We start from the raw sequence: 21,051 nt of genomic DNA on the forward strand, positions 1-21,051 counted from the left end.
AATGGACATTTGCTCTGGCGACGATGGAAATTCTAAACATTAAGCGAAACATAAAAGCTAACCTCCAAAACTAAATACACCCTAATCGTAATCATGACAATATTCTGAACCAAAAACTCTATCACAATCCTAACACTAATCCTATGCCTTCTGAGATATTAATTGTCGCAATTTTCGCGGGAGTATATGTCGTGTCACCTTAAAGGGAGATTTAGTACTGTTTCGAACACTGCATGGGGCAATTATTAAAGCGGGTGGGAGAGGCAAGCATGATTTCCACTGATACACACATTGAACTTGATCTGTTGATTTCATTTCCAGATTTCATCAGAAGTTGTCGAATTTCTTTAAAATTTAATTATAAACCCAAAATGTCTTGATTACTATGCCATTTGATATTAATTTTTTATGAATCTATGAACATTCAAACAAGACATTGTTTCCAATCTCTTTTAACACACCCAAAGTGACGCCAGCTTGTGTAATATCAGCCACATGTGTAAAAACACTGTACCCACTAACGTATATACAAATATTTCCCACACAATCATGTCATACTAGCGCACTTTACCAACAAGAGGCATTAATTTTGAACTATATACCCACAAATGCAATGCACTTTACTCTCTAAATAAAATATTTTTAGGTTGCAATTCATACACCTCGATTTTACAACGAATGTTCCATATGATATGAATGCAGGGGCTGCGATCCGGGGGGGGGGGGGGCAGGGGGTTCACAGTGCCCCCAATTTTTGAAGCACTAAACAGTTTTCCCTTTTAACCCAAGAACTTTGCCCCTTTCATCTTAGAAGAACCTGTTTTATGTGTTAAAGTGTGCCCCTTTACCTTTTTATAAATATAAGTGCCCATTCTCGTATCAGATAAGTTTCCATTCCTTAAAACCGCTCTTTTCATGCCCTGTCATTGCCCGTTTTCCTTATTTCGCGTTCTTATCCCTTCTAAAAGTGCATATTTAAATAATAAAAATCCTTTTAAAATGTTCCTCTCGCCCCTTTAACCCTATCTAGACCGGGGGGGGGGGGCGTCGGAGGCCCCCCTCCCCCCTCAACGAGTCGCGCGATATTTTCGTCGCGCAATTTTTTTTGACCGCGCTGCTCGCGGACTTTTTACTTTCAAGTCTTCCGCACCTTTTGAGACCAATATTGCGTCACCCGGGTACGCGGTTCCGAAGTTATGCAATGTTACGTAAGTGCATGTCAGACCAAAAATTGCTCAAAAACGTGATTTCGTGTACAAAGTCAATGTAAATTGTGTTTTCAACCAAAAATCATAAATGTATGATTATTTTTAGTTTTGCACGCCTAAATGTATGTATTTTATGCTGTTTATGATCTTAGAAGAGTCCCCAACGAATTTCATTGAAAAAAACAATGAAAAAACAAAAGGTCCAAAAAACAAAGAAATACATACAAGAAATTGCAAAAAAACAATATCATACATAAGAAATTGATCTGATATCACAATTTTTTCATGTACACTTGCTAAGAACATCACAAAGGGTTTCAATGCCAAATATTAGAACATTTGGAGCTTTATTTACGGAGTTAGAGGAAAAAGTATGATTTTGCATACTAATTACGCATAAATAAGCATAATTACGTAATAACGATTTGCATGAAATAAATTACTATACAATTTTGTAGATTATATCCCAGACAACATGCGTGCCAATTTTCGGTGCGATCGCGCGGTCGACGGCCGAGATCTCAAGGGGGGGGGGGGCCTGGGAGGCCCCCCTCCCCCGGCCATATGAATTCCAAAAATACCCCGACCTAGATAGGGTTAAGTTGCCCCTTTTCAGAGTGAAATTCTTCTGTAGTGTGTACATTTTCATCTTTGATCAAGTGCCCCATATGAATATTCTGATAAATGCCCCTTCTCTTCTGGTTTGTTCAAATGTCCAATTTGCTAATATAAGGTATATGTATTTGCAATTAGCGTCCTTTCTTTTATGCAGGGGCATCTGAGCAGAGGGAGAGGGGGGGGGGCACTTGCCCCCTTAAGAAATGTACCTCGTTCCATGGACCCCAAAAGTTTTCAATACCAATAAAAAGAAAAGAAGAAAAGGAAAGAAAAGTGGTGAAATATGATAGTGTTCTCTATGTCAAAATATATATCAATTTTTTTTTTTTTCATTAAAAGTTTCAAAATTTTGCTCGCTCGCTCGCAGCTTTAAAGAATTTTTGCCCCACACGCCATTTTTGCCCCACTCAATCAATTTGCTTATTACCCTACTAGGGTACATTATGCTATTTTGTTTTTAAAAAGTTTTTTGTTTCAAAAGAGGAAGTGCCCTTTTTCGCTGTGCCCTCCCCTCCCCTATCAATTTTGCTCTGCCGACCCATGCTGGTAGTCTCCTTTTCCAGACCCAATGCGACTTTACCCTACAAGATGAAGGTTATTAGTCTACTTTTTAATACTCAATCTTGGCCATATATTCTTCCAAACAACAGGAATAACGCTATACCTAGACTAGCTAAGCCTAGTCTTTACTCAAAACCCGGTGGTTAAAAAGAGAAATAAACTTTACAATTTAAACCTCACCATCTTCTAAACCATTGCTATGTCATCAAGCATATGGATATAGAGTTATTATTTTCTCCAGACCCAGTCATTTGAAAAAAAAATCAAGAATCTTCGAAACTTCAATCCCGTCATCTTCAATACTAAGAACCTGTAATGTAGCACATGGGTATACAGCGTAATTATACAGTGTACAGTGTAGTTTTTTTAATAAATGGATATGGAGTAAAGGCTATGCTATAGGTACCCGTGCTTTGTTACATGTATACTTATAGACTATTAGTTTGGAAGATGATGGGGTCTTACTATTTAAGTTTTTTTTAATCACCAGGTTTGGAGTAAAGACTATACTCTATATCCATTTTTGCCCACAGATATGAGACGGTGGGGTCGTCAAATTGAAGATCTGCTAATTTTTTTAATAACAGCGTCTGGGGTAAAGACTGTGCTCTTATATCCATGCTTTCTTACAGGGTCTTATTTTTGAAGATTATAACATAATTTTTTTTAACGGGTCTGGAGTAAAGACTACGATATGTACCCTTGCTTTATAACGGAGTCTTAGTCTTGGGTCTTAATTTTGAAGGTTTTTTAATCAAGGGTCTGGAGAAAAGACAACGCTTTATATCCATCTTTTTCACAGGAATGAGACTGTGGGGTCTTGAAAATTTGTTTAAATAAACGGGTCTGGAGAATTGAGAATACGTTATATACACGTTCTTTATAACAGAGTCTTAGTAGTGGAAGATGGCGGGGCTTAAATAGTTTTGAATTTGTTTAATCACCCGGTCTGGAGCAAAAACTACACTTTAAACCCAGTACTAGTAACCACCGATAGCTCAGTTGGTAGAGCGGAGGACTGTAGATGATTGATGATTAACCTTATGTCGCTGGTTCGAATCCGGCTCGGTGGATGTGGGTTTTTTTTGGCGCAAATATTCACTACTGAATGACACGCGCCGTATAAGCTAAAACAACAACAACAACAACTTATTCGATAGGAATTAGACGGTGAGGTATTAAATTTGATTTTTTTTTTAATTGATACAACAAGGTCTAGGGTAAAGATTACATTCTATATTCATTTCTACAAGGTCTTAATTTGGTAGATGGTGAGGTGTTGCATTTTTTTTAAATTATTTTTGAATGGCTATGCTCCTTATGTATGCTTTAGTACAGGATCTTAGTTCAGAAGGATCTTCAAATGATTAAATGACCGGGTCTGGAGCATTAAAAGACTACACTCTACATCCATGTTATTCCAAAAGATAGTGGGTCTTCAATTTAAGGTTGGTGCCCCCCCCCTCCCCGCCACCTCTCTGAAAAGCGTTTCATTGCCGATGTCATTGTAGCTTCTCCCTTATGCAGACATGTTTCTCATTTTCAACAGTAATTTTATGACTGAAACATTTCATGAGAAATAGCCTTTATATGGATAAATGCAGTGATTTGCACATATCCCGGAGGTTTGCACTTTTCCCGTGAAAATTGTTCATTTGCACATATCCCGTCGTCACGTTTGCACAGATGCCGTTGATAAATTTTGACAGATTTGCACATTTCCCGGCGTGGCGTTTGCACAAATTCCGTTGTTTGTACAAATCCCGGCGAAATTTTGCACATATACCGTTGTTTGCACATATCCCGGCGTTTGCACATATCACGGCTCCACAGGGATTATAATGCCTTTAAACTTAGATGCCATTTGAGTTCTTTGACTCGTGCATCCCACTGTGCATTCTAAACATTAGGTTAACTGCCCCATTCACATAATAGATTTTCTTTTCTTCAATGACATCACTCACTCTTTCTTTTATTTTTTCTTGTTTGAAATATGAAATATTTTCATTTTTCCTGATTGTCATGTGAAATAAACTTTTTTCCTCCTGAACATGTGGAATATCCACTGGTTTAACATTTTGTGGTTCAAGAGTGTTCTTATTGTCAAATATGTAAAAAGTGAATTATTTCATAATTAAAAAAACCCAAAAGAAATAGTGAGTGATGGACATAATCGACTCTCATAATATCACTGAGTTGTGCATGTAACTCTTTTGTGAAAAATAAACAAAACTTTAAAATAACATAACTTTCTTAAATTTACATCAGATTTTGATGAAATTTTGGGCATTACGCTGGTTTGATTTTCCTACTGATTCAAATCAGCGTTTTTTTCTGTGGTTGACTTGACCTTTAACCTTGTTCTGTTCTACAGTTGTGTGCATGACCTTCTTTGTTTTTAATCATAATGTGAATGACCCTCTTGTCATGGCCTTATGGTTGCTACCCAGCAGCCAACCCGCTGTGCTATATTAGTTCATTCTCATTCCTTGAGTGATCTGGTATCAGCCTACTTGTGTATACAGGCCAACAAGTGGTGGAATTATGATGCATATTCATGCGTACAGTGGGTTTACATCTTAACACTATAGTTTCCTTCAGCAAGAAATTGATATACAATGCACAATGCTGCTCTCAACCCAGGTGAGGTAAATGGGCACTGGCAGAAAGTCATTCCTCAAAATGCTGTGTGTGAGCACCGTTATCGATGATACCTTGCTAAGATAGAATAGGACCCCATTCTCATACTTTCGAAAACTAGTTATGAAGTTTACTGGAAACCGGTTCAAGAAACCAGTTTGGAAGATCACTTTGCTAACAATCTTATCTGGGTCCCGTAACCCAAAGGTTAGCAATTAATTGTATGCTTGATTTTTACGTTTGATTGTACATTGTAGCCAATGTAATCAATCATAGAAAAATGTTCTACGATCATTGCTAAGCTTTGTGTTACGGGCCCCTGATCAGCCAAAAGTGGTTTTCAAAACCACTTCACGTAATGCGATCTTGTTGCTGTACAGGAACGTATTCAGTGGGGTGACTTGTTTCGTGCCAAATTTGAAACCGCTAGACATTCTACACACGTTGCCGGGTAGTGCGCTCAAAATGTGGGAGGATCGCCTCTTGAAGAACAGTTGTGTCCTCACTTTTTGTCTCGCCCACCAGAGGTGAAGGTGAGACTTAAGGATCCAAATGTCGTCCGTCCGTCCGGCGTCCATCCATCGTCCGTCCGTCACAAACCTAATGACACATAACTCGACAACCGTAAGTCGCTTTTCAACCAAACTTGGATGGTAGATGGACTTTGGGGACCTGCATGTACTGCTGCAGTCGGAGGTCACATGGTAAGGTCAAAGGTCATTTTCAGGTCAACGTTAAAGTTTACATGCAAGACTCTCTTATGACACCTAACTCCGCAACTGTAAGTCACTTTTCAACGAAACTTGGATGGTAGATGGACTTGGGGGACCTGCATGTAATGCTGCAGTCGGAGGTCACATGTTAAGGTCAAAGGTCATCAGGTCAACGTTAAAGTTTACATGCAAGACTCTTATGACACCTAACTCCGCATCCGTAAGTCGCTTTTCAACCAAACTTGGATGGTAAATGGACTTATGGGACCTGTATATTATGCTGCAGTCGGAGGTCACATGGTAAGGTCAAAGGTCATTTTCAGGTCAACGTTAAAGTTTACATGCAAGACTCTCTTATGACACCTAACTCCGCAACCGTAAGTCACTTTTCAACCAAACTTAGATGGTAGATGGACTTGGGGGACCTGCATATTATGCTGCAGTCGGAGGTCACATGTTAAGGTCAAAGGTCATTTTCAGGTCAACGTTAAAGTTTACATGCAAGACTCTCTTCTGACACCTAACTCCGCAACCGTAAGTCACTTTTCAACCAAACTTGGATGGTGGATCGACTTGGGAGACCTGCATGTTATGCTGCAGTCGGAGGTCACATGGTTAGGTCAAAGGTCATTTTCAATTCAATGTTAAAGTTTACATGCAAGACTCTCTTATGACACCTACATGTAACTCCGCAACCGTAAGTCACTTTTCAACAAAACTTGGATGGTAGATGTACTTACTTAACCTGCATGTTATGCTGCAGTCGGAGGTCACATGGTAAGGTCAAAGGTAATTTTCAGGTCAACATTAAAGTTTACGTGCACGGCTCTTATGACAAGTGTTATTCCATCCCAGTCATTTCACAAAGAAGTTTCGATACAATTCTGTTGTGTGCCCTTGCAAATCACGATATTTCTGGTTATATTCATCAGTGGGAGAGACACAAATTCGCTTTTGCCTTGTTTATACTCTAAAAGTAAACCAGTTTAATGAGGCAAAGCGATCTTGAAAGCTCTAAGTTATTTGGAATGAAGTGAGAATCATTTTACTTCTACAGCTGAAAATACAGTCATGTAGGCCTAGTATGGTTCATGCAAAATATAGTGGGACTCTGAGGATGGTTTCGTGTAAACAATGCAAAATACTATATGATTGCTCAGCTGTTCCGTATATGTAGGATATATGTACATGTTTTTGCCAGTACCTGTATAACTAGTTTCCAACGTTGCCAATGTTGTGTCATTGTTGACTTTCCAACTTGGCTATATTCCTCTTCAAGAAGTGGCTGAGATGAGACAAGCGGTTGATGAAGCGAATTGGCGATATCTACATTGTAGGTGGAAAGCGCGGTCGAGTGACTTCAGTCGTGTGACTTCAGTCGCGTGCCCTTTAGGGTCGTGTTGGAGAAGTGAAGGTATGAATTATTCATGAGCGTGCCAATGCGCCAATCTAGCCTGCACTGCTGATCATGCCATGGGACCAGGTATGTTTCCTTGTGGTACTGGGTTTATTGATGCTTGCTGATTGGCCGGTACCTCTCAGGTAGTAATCAGGAGTTAGAATCAATGGTTTGAATAAGAAGTTCAAGGCAGGCTCTTTGAGCTTGCATTCACCCAGCCTTTCGCTATTTAATAGTCTTTTTTCATTCGAAAGGCATTTTGATATGAACATCAATCCCAATCTACAATCCACACCCCAGCCAGGCCTGACCCCAGCCCCTATTTCAGCCCGCAGCCCCCACCCTTCCCAAAGACCTAATAGTCCGGTCTGTTAGCGTCAAAAATGCCCTACTTGTGGACACGGTGGACAAAAGCATGATTTTTTCTCCAGACCTTTGTTTATGTATAAGAATTAAGAATGGGGTATGCTCCAAAAAATCTGGCTGCAGGAACAGTGAAAAAAATGGGTGAAAATGTCCAAATTTATGAGTCTAGATTTGTCTGATATATAGACTAGCGCTAGTGCAAAACTCAATAGCAGTGCATTATTTTGCATTGGATTAGTTCTTGAATTCAGACCCTTTTTGAACAGATCTTCTGTTTGTCCTCACATCTCAATGCACCAAATATTTGAATGCAGATGCTTACCAAGCCGAAGGGTGACGGTGGAGGGGGTTGAATGTTGGTGTGTATGTACATATTTTGGTCTCGGGGTAAAGATGTGCGATACATATTTTTTGCATGTGTTGGAAATTGTGTTGCCATGGTAACAGTGTATCATTGCAAAAATAAGGTAAAAATCTTGCTGTTAGAACTACTTCCTCTGTTTTCATCCGATTCTCATGAAATTTGGCACACACATTGGTCTTGAGGTGAAGATATCTAAGACACATATTTGTGTGTCTTTCAGAAATCTTGTTGCCATGGTAACAACATATCATATGGTGAAAATTGGGAAAAAACTTACAATTCAAACTGCTTCATCAGTTTTCAATCAATTGTCATGAAATTTGGCACACACATTGGTATTGAAGTAAAGATGTACAAGGCACTTTTTGTGTGTGTTTCAGAAATTGTGTTGCCATGGAAACAACATATTATATGACAAAATTTAGGTAAAAACCTTGCAATTTGAACTACTTCATCAGTTTTCAGTTTTGAACCAATTCTTATGAAATAATTATGGCTCACACATTGGCCTTGAGGTAAAGATGTGCAAGAATCTTTTTTGCATTTGTCAGAGAGTACATTGCCTTGGTAACCACATATAGCCAGAAAAATGGGGATAACTCATTGTGGATCAATCTACTTCTCAGTTTTCAGCCTGTGCTGATAAAAGTTGACACAAATATTCATTTTGGGTAAAGATTCATATTTAGTGTTAAAAGGGAATTCAGCCTTGGTCATAATGTTATGTGCATGGAAAAGGAGAAAAATAAGAATGGTGAAAGTTTGAAAGAAATCGGACAAGCAAAATAAAGTTATGGCTGCTTTAAAATTAAGATCCCTAAGGCTATTAGTATGTAGAATTCAAATTGGCAACTGGGTAAGTATAAATTATGACAAGGGATGAAGCCGCAAGGAAAACTTTCCCATAAGACGTACTTGTACTTAATTATTAGGATTTTTTGTTTTCTCCTAAATTCCTATTCCATTGGGGCTGTAATATAAACCCGGTAGTATAATGTTTTATGTCCTCATGAAAGAAAGATATAATTTGAAGTAAAACTTTTGAAAAAAGAAATTTTAGCCAATTAATTATTCCAGTACATGGAAGAGTGGTCCTTGCCTTACATCACTATGACATCACATATGCGGTCAATTTGAAGTCTTCATGGGTATAGTGATTACCAATGTTTACAACTTTTATATATTCTTATGGTTTGTCCGATATTGTTCAGACTTTGACATAAAAACTTGTCTGATTTTTAATTTTCCTCTAAAAAAAAAATGTTTATTTGGGTTGGATTCCCCTTTATAACGTCATATAATAGCGAAGCGTATTAATCACCTTCAATTGGGGGAGGGGGGGGGGGGGAGCGGAGAAGGTCCTTAAAAACTGACAACATAAAAATATAGAAGGTTAAAGTCCATGACTATTAGGAACTTAAACACTCTTAAAAAAACACCCCTTCCATTTTTTTGGGGGGCGGCTTTAGAAAATTGCCACATAAAAGAGTAAAAGGAAATTATTACGACTAGGAACTTACCCCCCCCCCCAAAAAAAAAGGGGGTGAAAAATCCTTTACACTTCAGCATATCAATTTAAAGCCTAAAACATTCTACTTTGAAAAAAAAAATGTTTCCGGTGTCCAATTAATCAATGGGTTATTTAGCTTCTTCTACTCAGTCTTTGTTCATTTCAGTTCCTACTCTGACTGTCTTTCATCACCTTTTGCACTCTTGAGCTTTACCATGCCTTCTTGTTTTGTTCCCCCCCCCTCCTCTTTGCCTCCCTTTCTCAGTACATTTTTCTTTGCTATTTTGATTCATTATTATCTAACAACAATTATTCCATTCTGAATGCTTACACCTACACCTAAATATAATACCATGACATTTGTTTTCCTTCATAATCATTTTTGGCTACACTCTGTCGATACTATTAGCAATATTCAATGTCTAGTTTTGAAGAAATGACTGTCATGATATTATATTTTGGTAAAGGTACATCAAATTCAAATTCATATTAACAAGGTTGCAGCATTCAGAATGGAATAACTGTTGCTTGACAAAAATGGATGTAGTTATTTTCCGAAAATCCTCTGTGAAAATTTTAGTCTTATCACTGAGTTTTCCTATTCCTGCGGTTACCACCATCTGAAAGGGATATGACTAGAATATAATTATATATGTAGAGAAATAAAAGTTTATCTACATATAATTATATTGTAGTCATATCCCTTATAAGTTTGTCTTTACTCCAATGGAAAATTATTTGCACTTTTTTATGACAGTCAGAGTTTGCATCCAACAATTTTGCTACTGAAACATATTCATTTTTGACAATGGGAGATGTAGGATGGATAAAGCAGGGGCTGTGACAGAAATATACTGGAAAAATGAAGTGAAAGAAAATATAAGGCTAAAATCTATTGTGCACATAAGGTATATTTTTGATATGGTATGTTATTGAGTCATGGATTTGCAAGTGAATTTCTAAAACAAGTGCAGAGATTTTTGTATATACTTATATTTCTATAATTAGTTGCATGATTAAAGGTACACTTTAAAATATGTCAGAAAAAATATACTTGGAGAGAGAGAGGAAACAAAAGGAGATGGTATGGTGAAGCTCAAAATCAAGAGCGATTTGAAAGTTAAAAAAAGAGTAGGAATGGAATATGAATAAATAACTGAGTAGGAGAATATAAATAAACAATGGTTAATTGGGTACTGTAAACAATTTTTAATTAAATCAGAATGCATTGAACTTCAAATAAATGGTCTGAAGTGCAAAGGACTCTTCTTAACTTTTAGGGGGGGGGGCATTTTCTGCTAAAAATATAATCAGCCCCCTATTTTTTCGGGGGGATTAAGTTCCTAGTCATAATCCTTTAACTTTTATGAGGTCATTTTCTAAAGACCCCCCCCCCCCCCGCACAAAAAATAAGAGTAATGTTTAGCTCTAAAAGTGCAAAGACCCCTGAGGGGCAAAGGTGTAGACTGGTTTGAGCATGGGGAGGTAGAACTACAAGTGGTATGGGGAGGGGTGAACATCTTGGGGAGGTAGAACTAAGGTTTGGAAAATCAGCTGTTGAAAGTAGAAGGGGTGCACATTTCGTTTTGCTTGCCAGTGTTCTGCCTCAGCGGAAGGTTTCACATTCACCCAGTGTACTTCCAGCCTATGCCTTGAGGGGATGCGTTTTTTAAGAGTGTTTATCATTTTTATGTTTCTAATGGCCACCGCCTTTTACCTTCTTTATTTTGATGTCAGATTTTAAGGACCAATCCCGCCCCTCCCTCCAAAACCTAGAAATATTAATGTAGGTGATTAATACCCCCACACTCTGGCGTGAACATTTTAATGCACAGAAAACATTTAGAATTTAAAATAAATCTTTACCCCAAGATGAATATTTCTTCCAACTTTTATGAGCACTGACTAAAAACAGGGGATGATCGAAGTAGTTTGATCCACAATGAGTTTTCCTGCATTTCTGGCTATCATATGTGGCTACCCTGGCAATGCACTAGTCTGACAAATGCAAAAAAAAAAAGGTTCTTGCTCATCTATACCCCAAGGCCAATGTGTGGGCCAAATTTCACGAAAATTGGTTCAAAACCTAAATTTTGCCATATAATATGTTGTTACCATGGCAACAAAATTTCTGAAACACACACAAAAAGTGCCTTGTACATCTTTACTTCAATACCAATGTGTGTGCCAAATTTCATGACAATTGATTGAAAACTGATGAAGCAGTTTGAATTGTAAGTTTTTATCCCAATTTTCACCATATAATATGTTGTTACCATGGCAACAAGATTTCTGAAAGACACACAAAAATGTGTCTTAGACATCTTCACCTCAAGACCAATGTGTGCGCCAAATTTCATGAGAATCGGTTAAAAACAGAGGAAGTATTTTCAATCTCCAAGATTTTTACCTTATTTTGCCATAATACACTGTTACCATGGCAACACAATTTCCAACACATGCGAAAAATGTATCTTGCACATCTTTACCCCATGACATGGGGTTGGTGTGCATGTACATCCACACCAACATTCAACCCCCTCCACCGTCACCCTTCGGCTTGGTAAGCATCTGCATTCAAATATTTGGTGCATTGAGATGCGAGGACAGACAGAAGAGTTGTTCAAAAAGGGTCTGAATTCAAGAACTAATCCAATGCAAAATAATGCACTGCTATTGAGTTTTGCACTAGCGCTAGTCTATATATCAGACAAATCTAGACTCATAAATTTGGACATTTTCACCCATTTTTTCACTGTTCCTGCGGCCAGATTTTTTGGAGCATACCCCATTCTTAATTCTTATACATAAACAAAGGTCTGGAGAAAAAATCATGCTTTTGTCCACCGTGTCCACATAATTTCGCTAACAGACCAGACTATAAAGTTTATACCCTGAGCCACTCTCAGCATCCATGCCCAGCTCCTCCTGCAGCTCCTGTCTCAGTCCCCAACCCAGTCCCTCTCTTTGCGATCAGCCCCCACCCTGCCCCCACCGCGCCCCCACCCCAGTCCCTCTGTCAGCCACCAGCCTCTCTATTAGCATTAACCCCCAGCTCCCACCCCAGTCCCTCTCTCAGCCCCTACCCTGCCCTCACCCCACTCCCTCTCACCACCAACAGCCCCTCTCTTCACAACTAACCCCTACTTTTAGCCCCCAGCACCCAACTAGTCCCCCTCTCAGTAAACAGCCCCTCTCTTAGCCCCCAACCCAGTCCCTCTCTTCGCAATCAGCCCCTCTCTTCGCGACCACCCCCTGCCCCCAACCCCCAACTCAGTCCCTCTCTCAGCCCCAGCCCCTCCCTTTTCCCTTCCTTATAGCCCCTGCTCCCAGTCCCTCTCTAAACTCCCACCCCAGCCCTCTAAAGCCTCCAGGTCCACCCATGCCCCCCCCTCAGTATAGGAATCAGTGTTATATGTGACACATGATGGTGTAAAGTGTCCAGAGTGCCATCTGATGCTCACAGTAGCCAGGAAGAGATGAGGTACCCAACCTCATTAAAACCAACCTTCATTGGTACATAGGAGGTGTGTAAGCAGAAAAATGGATAGGATATGAAAAATGGAATCTTGAGCATTTGGGTTTACTTGAACGAATGAAATGTGAGAAATTACAAGCCATGTAAATTGTATGGTATACATGTACATGAACCAGTACATAAGGGAAAGTTTAATAATTCTTTGGGAGCTTAAAGGGTTACTTCAGGCTGAATATAATATGATTTGTATTGATAAAGGTAAAAAGTCACACAAGCAAAACACTGAAAATTTCATCAAATGGTCAAGGAATAACAAAGTTTTGCATAATCAGCTAGGAGTACCCTTTATTTTTGTTTTGTATTATACATGTAGAAAAGACAAAAATTGACAAAATCACATTGCTGATAAATTAATCTTCAAATACTCAATATTGATTATAATGTGATGACAAATAAAAACCCCCCCACAATTCCCAAAGCCAAACCCTCAGGTGAAACAATCAGGTCACATATCTTTTGGGTGACAGCTTTTTGATATTGGTCCGTTTATCAGAACTTCACTTTCATGTTGAAGGGGAACGTTGGACTTTGAAGATTGTGATATTGACTTCCTATTTGATCAGCGTTGAGTGAAAAAGCCATTCTGTATCATGTATCTACCATTAAAAGCATTAGATACTCATTGGATTGATCGTGTTCTTCCAATAGAGTGCAATGTGATGTACCTTTTATTGATGTTCTCAAAGACCCGTTCTCATTACCGTACTAAAACTAGTATACTGGAAACTATTTTAGAGAGCACTCGAAGCGATCTCCCAAACGGGTTTTGAAAACCACCTCGTGATGTAGTATTCAAGATCACTTTGCCTCATTAAACTGGTTTTAGTGTGAGGACACGACCGTTGTTCAAGAAGCGATCTTTGCACATTTTGTGCGCACTACTCTACAGACTGTGTGTAGAATGTTTACGCTGCGGTTTCAAATTTTGCGCGAAACATGTCACACCGGAGCAACAAGACCGCTTTACGTGAAGTGGTTTTGAAAATCACTTTCTAGTGGTCAAATGGGAACGCTAGCAAAGCGATCTTCCAAACTGTATAGTTTTAGAAAGTATAGTGAGAAAGGTGTGCATTCAAGTTTCCATTTTGGTATTTGGAAGCAATGAGAGCTGACTCTTGCTTGTAATCAGAGGGTCGTGTGTGCGAATCCCACCATGGCCTAGCGTCCTTTGGCAAGGCAATAATCCACACTTTGCCACTCTCCACCCAGGTGCTAAATTGGTTTTAAGTAGGATGCGAAAGCCTGCGAACTGTGAAGTACTCTGCCTAGCAATTGAATTTTGAAACTTGTTGGATTGCTTTACCAGGGAGTGGAAAATGTGGATACATTGTGTGCTGGCAAGCTAGGATCCAATGACTGGGATAAGAAAAAGTATTAAGAATCTGTAAAGCTTACATAGACTTTGTCCCAGTTTAAATATTGGAATATTGATATTATTTCAAGTGATTTCAGCAGTATAAGAACCATTATCAGTGAAACATTAACTTTTCATGCACTGATTCTTGATATAGGTCTAGGCCTACATCTTGAAAACATGAAATTTATAACCAAGATTTTCTTGGGGGTTATGTGGCTGAGAAAAACAAAAGTTAACCAAAAAAAAAAATGCTGATTGTAATTTAAAACATATTTGATTCTGGAAATGGAGGATATTCATTGTACAGTACATGTAGAACGCATCGAAGTAAAGCTTTTATTCGTTCATCCATGAATAAGGCCCTCTTCACTTGAAAAAATACTTTTTAGTTCATACGAGATAGACACCCTTCCACAAGAAAGCATTGCGAGTCCCATTGGGGCTGCCTTTTACTTTGTAAACCTACATCGCTGTATGGAGTTCAGACGTTTTCACGAAGAGTCATAAATATGAATATGTTTCTGTCCTTTGTCCTGGTGATACATCACACTTGGGAATCATTATATGCATTGAGACTTACAAGCCCTGTTTATATCGGTCTTATCGTTCATTCAGACGAGAGGATTTTTGTACGTTTTATGGATACAGGATGTATGCGTATATAGGAAGTCTTTTTGTGTGTGAATGCTCTTACATCGATTATCGATACATTATTTCGATGTAGGCCTATCCGTTGTGTCTAAATACATGTATGCCTGTAATATGATTGTTGCAAAATAGGCTGTTGACGCTGAATGGTCATTGTTTTATATGCCATATAATAAGTGTGCCTATAATATAATATGATTTCTGTATTGCAAAATAGGCTGTTGGCTCTGAATGATCATTGTTTCATATGCTATAATATTAATGTACATTAATGTTATACATGTATGTGTGAAAATGGGGTTAGGCTTCTGAAGAGACTGCAATATGTAGGTTTGTCTTTGTTCATTCCCCCCCAAAAAAAAAAAATGATTTAGCAATGAAAAAAAAGTGAATAAAATAAAGTTTAACTCATACATCAGTCACGTTTCCCCTACGGCGGCCGTACGGCCAGTCAAAAATAGCTGTTTTATTCATATTTATTCAAACCATTTATATGTAGCTGGTACAAAAATGATAAAACGGCTGTTTTCGACTCGGCGTATGGCAGCCGTAGTGCAAATGTGACAGAGGTATAAGAGATAGCCTGGTAGGCAGGCATAAAAAGAAGGTAAAAGCAGGAACATTCCTGAGAAATTATACTGCAATTGTAATATGATTTTATTTGTTATTCTCACCTATAAAGAAATTTGATTGAGGGAATCAGAAAATAAAAAGAAAACCTCTTCAGAATGGAAGAAAAATTCATATATTTTTCTTTCAGTTTCTGCCATTACATAAAATAGGGTTTTGAATTCAGTATACTGAAACGCTCATTCCTCCTTGAAAACTGTAGCCCTTTTGTAGTCTGCAGGCACAGACCTTGATTGAAACTTTGATCAGCAAGTGTGTCTCCACACAAAGACTAGCACATACAAAACTTGCTGTTTCACAAGGCATGAGTAGGCTGCACATTCAGACCCTTAACTCGAGTGAAGGGTTTGCACAGCAGACTAGCCCTAATGCACCTTAACTCAAGTTCATTGTCTGATTTTTGCTAATGGAGATGTACCTTGCAGTTTATCCTCGAGGGATCATCTCTTGGAATGCTTCCACCTGTCTCTGTTTTTATCTGTGTCTCCTCTTCTTGATCCATCTCCTAACCCCATTCAGACTGGAGAAAACTTATGTGATACATACATGTATGTAAAGAAACGTACCAGTATGTGTAATAAAATGTGTTAAGAATTAAGAATCATACAGTTGAATCCCTAAAAAAGTCACTCAAATACCATCTTTTACCATGAAATAAACTTTTAATGAACAGTTCATGTTTGTGCATCAATGTAAAATGTAAAATGTTTCTTTATATGTAAAGAGATCCATTTAGACCGATAAAAGCTAAACTTGTAATTGTTTACTAAAGGAAGGTAATAAAACTAGAAAAGTATGTTACTGTGGACTTCCTTTGACATTTCATTGTTTATGAAATATAATATGATTCAACAAAAGGCTAGTAATAGTCCACAGAAAAGCATAGTGATGTTTTGAATGTATTAGGCGCATTGTGCATTGAGGAATTAATCGTTGTAGCACTTGACAATGAGGAGAAAATTATAATATTTCATATTTCATATAATAAAATACAAAAGAAATAGTGAGTGGATGACGTCATAGTCTACTCATTTGCATACCAGCCAAATTCCCAAAATTCCCAGCCCTGGTATTGCTCCATTTCATCTCTTTGAGGGAGAATTTCATGAGACAAAAAGTCATTGAATGATGTTGTAAGCTACTGAAATCCTTGCATCTGATTGGCTCTTTATAAATCTATCAGTGACTATGGTACTTCATAAAAAAACTTCCCAACTCTGGTATCGTTCCATCTCGTCATCTCTTTAAGGGAGAATTTCATGAGACAAAATGTCATTGAATGATGTTATAAGCTACTGAAATCCTTGCATCTGATTTGCTCTTTATAAATCAGTCAGTGACTATGGTACTTCTTAAAAAACTTCCCAGCCCTGGTATCGCTCAATCTCGTCATCTCTGTTTAGGGGAGAATTTCATGAGACAAAAAGTTATTGAATGATGTTATAAGCTACTGAAATTCTTGCATCTGTTCGGCGATTTAGGAATTAATCAGTGCATATTACTTCATGACACGCTCCCTGGTATGGTATGGCTTCATCTCACCATCTCTTCAGGTGGATGACCTCTAATGAAGGTAACACTGGGGTTGCCATGGTAACACCTTGGAGGACACAGGATGTAGGATTAGAGTGGGAAAACAATGCCTGAGGATAAATCCTTATGATACCCTAGCCAGAGCTCTGGATAGCTGAGAGCTGATGACCTGGCAGGACACAGGGTCATCCCTGCTGTTACCATGTCAACAACATTATTGCAGATGGGAGGGAGTGTGTGTGGGAGGGTGGGTGTTTGTGTGTGTGAGAGAGAGAGAGAGAGATAGAGAGAGATGGTTAAATAGAAAGAAAGAAAGGTGGAAAGATAGATTGGAGGATGGATGGATATATAGATAGATACAGAGAGATGGGAGAATGGAATGGGGAAAGGAGATGGGGAAGAGAAGGAGAAGGGGGAGGAAGATTGGATGCATGGGATGCGGATGGATGAAAATGGAAGAGACTCTAAACAGGAGAGGGGGTTTCGATATTGAAGGAGGGAGGGCAGAGGAAAAAAGAAAGGTGAAGAGAAGAACTTCAGAAGGAGACAAAAAAAAAGATGGAGGGGAAGGGGATGGAAGAGGGGATTGCATGGTAGTCTTCTGTGCAAACCTTTTGCTTGAGTAAAGTACTCTGAATTTGCAGACTATGGTCCCTGCCAATGATGTGTGTACAGAAGGTCTCTCTTGTTCAATAGCAAGTTGTATTTGTGCTAGTCTTGTGTATAGACCCACTTGTTGATCAAATATTACAATCAGGGTCTGTGCCTGCAGACTAATTGCAGGGGGGTGGAAGGATATTAAGCAGGTGATGAAAAAGGGGAGCGGATGATCATGGAAAAAGGCTGCAACTGTTGTGGGGGGGGGGGATGCAGGGAGAAAGGAAGTTTAGGAGAAGTTATAATGTTGAAATGAAAACTGGAAAGCAAATATTTCAAATGTAAAAGAGGCCTGAAGATTTCATGATATCCTATTTTCTTTGCAGCATCATATATAATTAGAATGTTAGCATCTTAATATGTTGTAAGAAAGAAATGCGTATTATCAGATTATTCATGGAATAAAACTGCTACAAGTGAAAGGGTGTTCTTGAGAATGTTTCCCAATGTTTGAACCCCATGAGATGAAACTAAGCCCTAGCTGGAGTGGCTGTGTTGTTCTCAAAGTTGACTTTCATGACCTGTGTGATTGGCTCTGTTCTCACTAATCATATTTTATTCAGTACCATTATGTGCTAGTCTGCAGGCACAGACCCTTGGTTTTCACAATTTGCATAGTGCACAATGCAGAGTCTGAAGTAGTGAGACTAGATCCACTATCATGTACCGTGGCCGACTCGTTGACATTGACAGAGCCTTTGGTGTCTAGTCTTCACTCTAGACCTGGAATAATTGGTTAAAGTGTCAAATATGAGTCTGTGCTTGCAGACTAATCATGTGCAGCACCTGATATTTGATTTGGGGAGGGGGCAAGATAAAGGATGATGCCTATCGTTGTCTCAGTGAAATGACTGGTAATATAGCCCTATATGTTACACTACCCACAACTTTTTTTTTTTTACATCGTTCTTCTAATTCCATCCACCTTTTTCCCTCTTCTCCCCCCACTACTTGAAAAAAAATCATTGGGGGGGGGGGGGGGGAAGGTACTGGGGAGGTCACCCCTTACCGCCCTGTATACTCTGTTCATATGTATATATTCATATGTAACTAATTTGTACAAAACTTTTAATTGCATGGTTGAAATCTTTAACCTTTTAGACCTTTTATACTTTTCTCATGTTTTATAAAAGATGTTGGGCTACCCTGTTTAGTGTTGACATTGTGAATCATAGGATGGTTGAATTCAGTTGACTTCAGACGTGGACACTGGTTTATTTACAGGGGCACTTATGGGGCTGGAAGAAGACAGAATACAGTGTGAACATGCTCCTGTATGCAATGATGATATAGACATGTTATACACGGACTTGACAGACTGAAACTCTAAATACGATATATCATCTCGTCTCCAAGGTTTGACGAGTAACCATATGGCCTTGTGAAACTATGGATCAGTCCTATATATCTCCCCGTTAAAGATAAATACCAATTGTGGTACCAACCTCAAAATGAGTTCGAACAGAATCCAATAAAATTACCACCCAAGTGTTTGTTTATATAAATGAAAAAATGTGCCAAATGGCTCTGGAAGGAAATGCTTAAGTGCTGAGAAATGAGCAAAATAAGCGCTGAATTCCATCAAATGTCTGATATTTTTCCGAGCAATATTGATACACTGTCCCACATATGCCTTTCTGTGTTAGTGATCATCAGAATTATCGGTTTCGAGCTAAGATTTTATGATTTCACAAAGATAAGTTTACATTAATGTACCAGATCTAGATCTATGATAATATTTTGACAATTAACCTTGATTTTAAAGACTCTCATTTGTTTACTGCAACTACTGTCTTTAACCTAAAATGTATGGCCTTGTGAAACTAAGGATCAGTCATATATATTACCCTGTTAAAGGTGGTCTATGAAAAATTATACTTCTGATATATCATCGAGAACATGGATGATGATCATAATGATTAGCTAATTTAATAACAGCTGCTTTCAAATGCACTCGAAAAAAAGAGAATACCTGGGCCTCGGTCATACAAAGAGCTACGATTGATCTGATCAACCTCAAGTACCGGTTTATGGAAATCCATCAATGTCATAATGTTTTCCTCAGGAAATTTGCACAATGTCCTTTTTAAACAAAGATAAGCACACTGAATTTTCAAGAGAATTAGGAATTTGTGAATGGACATGTGTATAAAAATATGTTGAACAAACATGCTTTTTAGATGATGATGTTCATAGTTCATTTATTTCTTTCTTTCACAAAAACATTCATACATGGTATTTACAAAACAAATGATAATAAAATATATAGCAAGATAGAGAAATAGATTGTCAGCATATAAATATCAGGTTTTTTTATTTCCCTTTCCCAGAAAGCAAGAAGTTAGATTTTTTTTCGTTTCATATGAAAAATGATAAAACTTTGTTTTTATTTCCTTTTTTTATCAGGGTCAAGTGGAAACATGGAAACAGCTGCAAGCACGCCCTCTCTGGTGCTGCTGGAACATCTGATGGATAGTCCTGAAGGCGGGTCCGGGCTCAAGTCTTATCCTTCCAGTCGAACTAGCTTACCTAACCTGTCCCCTGGTGGTAATGGTAGGTCCAAGTGGCCGCAGAGTCTTCTCCAAGACTTTCTTAGAGCGTCAACCCGGAGAAGCAGGAGGAAAGCACCAGAGGGGACACCGGATCCTCCACCAGTGACCCGAAGAATATGGTGCGACAGTGAGGAGTGCCTCCAAGCCAGTCCGTTTATCAAGATCCAACAGTTTCCGCAGAATGGACAGTGCCAGAACTGTGGTCAGGCTATGAAGGATGTTGCCACCAATACGGAAGTGGTCCAGGATGCGAAACCAAGTGGTGAGTTTGGAAGTTCTCAAGGTCTTGTCACCAGGGATACTGGACAATCAGAGCCAAGCATTGAAGAAGCTGTCACAAGAGTTGTTCGAAGACCAAGAAAGAACCCTAATCTCAACAGAGTTTCGTTTGATGAGAAGTCTTCAAGAAGGAGAAGTCTTCCAACGGCACTCGACTGGTGGTCAGACAAGGTGCTCAAAAGGCAAAGTTCCAACCTCAAAGACAATGTTCGTAAATCTTGGGGCCAAGATGAGAATGATCTGTCACCATATGGACCTCGTTCAGTCAGTGATCAAGCAATAAATCAAACTGTTGTAGGTGCTTCCAGAACCAGTATTAATGCAATAAAACCTGAATCTCCAAGACGTAAAGCAAGCAGTCAATGGACTTTGAGCGATAACGGAGGATGGTTCAGGGCCAAGAAAGAGCTTAAACATGTTTCTAAGTCAACTCCTAACCTCTCATATCCCTCAACTCAAGTAGATAAATTAGAGTCTG

At 38.7% G+C, this 21,051-nt stretch overlaps 1 non-coding gene across 1 annotated transcript; it reads left to right on the forward strand.

Moving 5' to 3' along the window:
• Positions 1-3,374: 3,374 nt before the first annotated feature.
• TRNAY-GUA (transfer RNA tyrosine (anticodon GUA)) lies at positions 3,375-3,460 on the forward strand. The gene is given in 2 exon segments: positions 3,375-3,411; positions 3,425-3,460. It is a non-coding gene; the product is annotated as a tRNA-Tyr (tRNA).
• The last annotated feature ends 17,591 nt before the right edge of the window (positions 3,461-21,051 follow it).

The sequence above is a fragment of the Lytechinus pictus genome, chromosome 16 (assembly GCF_037042905.1).
Source record: "Lytechinus pictus isolate F3 Inbred chromosome 16, Lp3.0, whole genome shotgun sequence".
Lineage (NCBI taxonomy): Eukaryota > Metazoa > Echinodermata > Echinoidea > Temnopleuroida > Toxopneustidae > Lytechinus > Lytechinus pictus.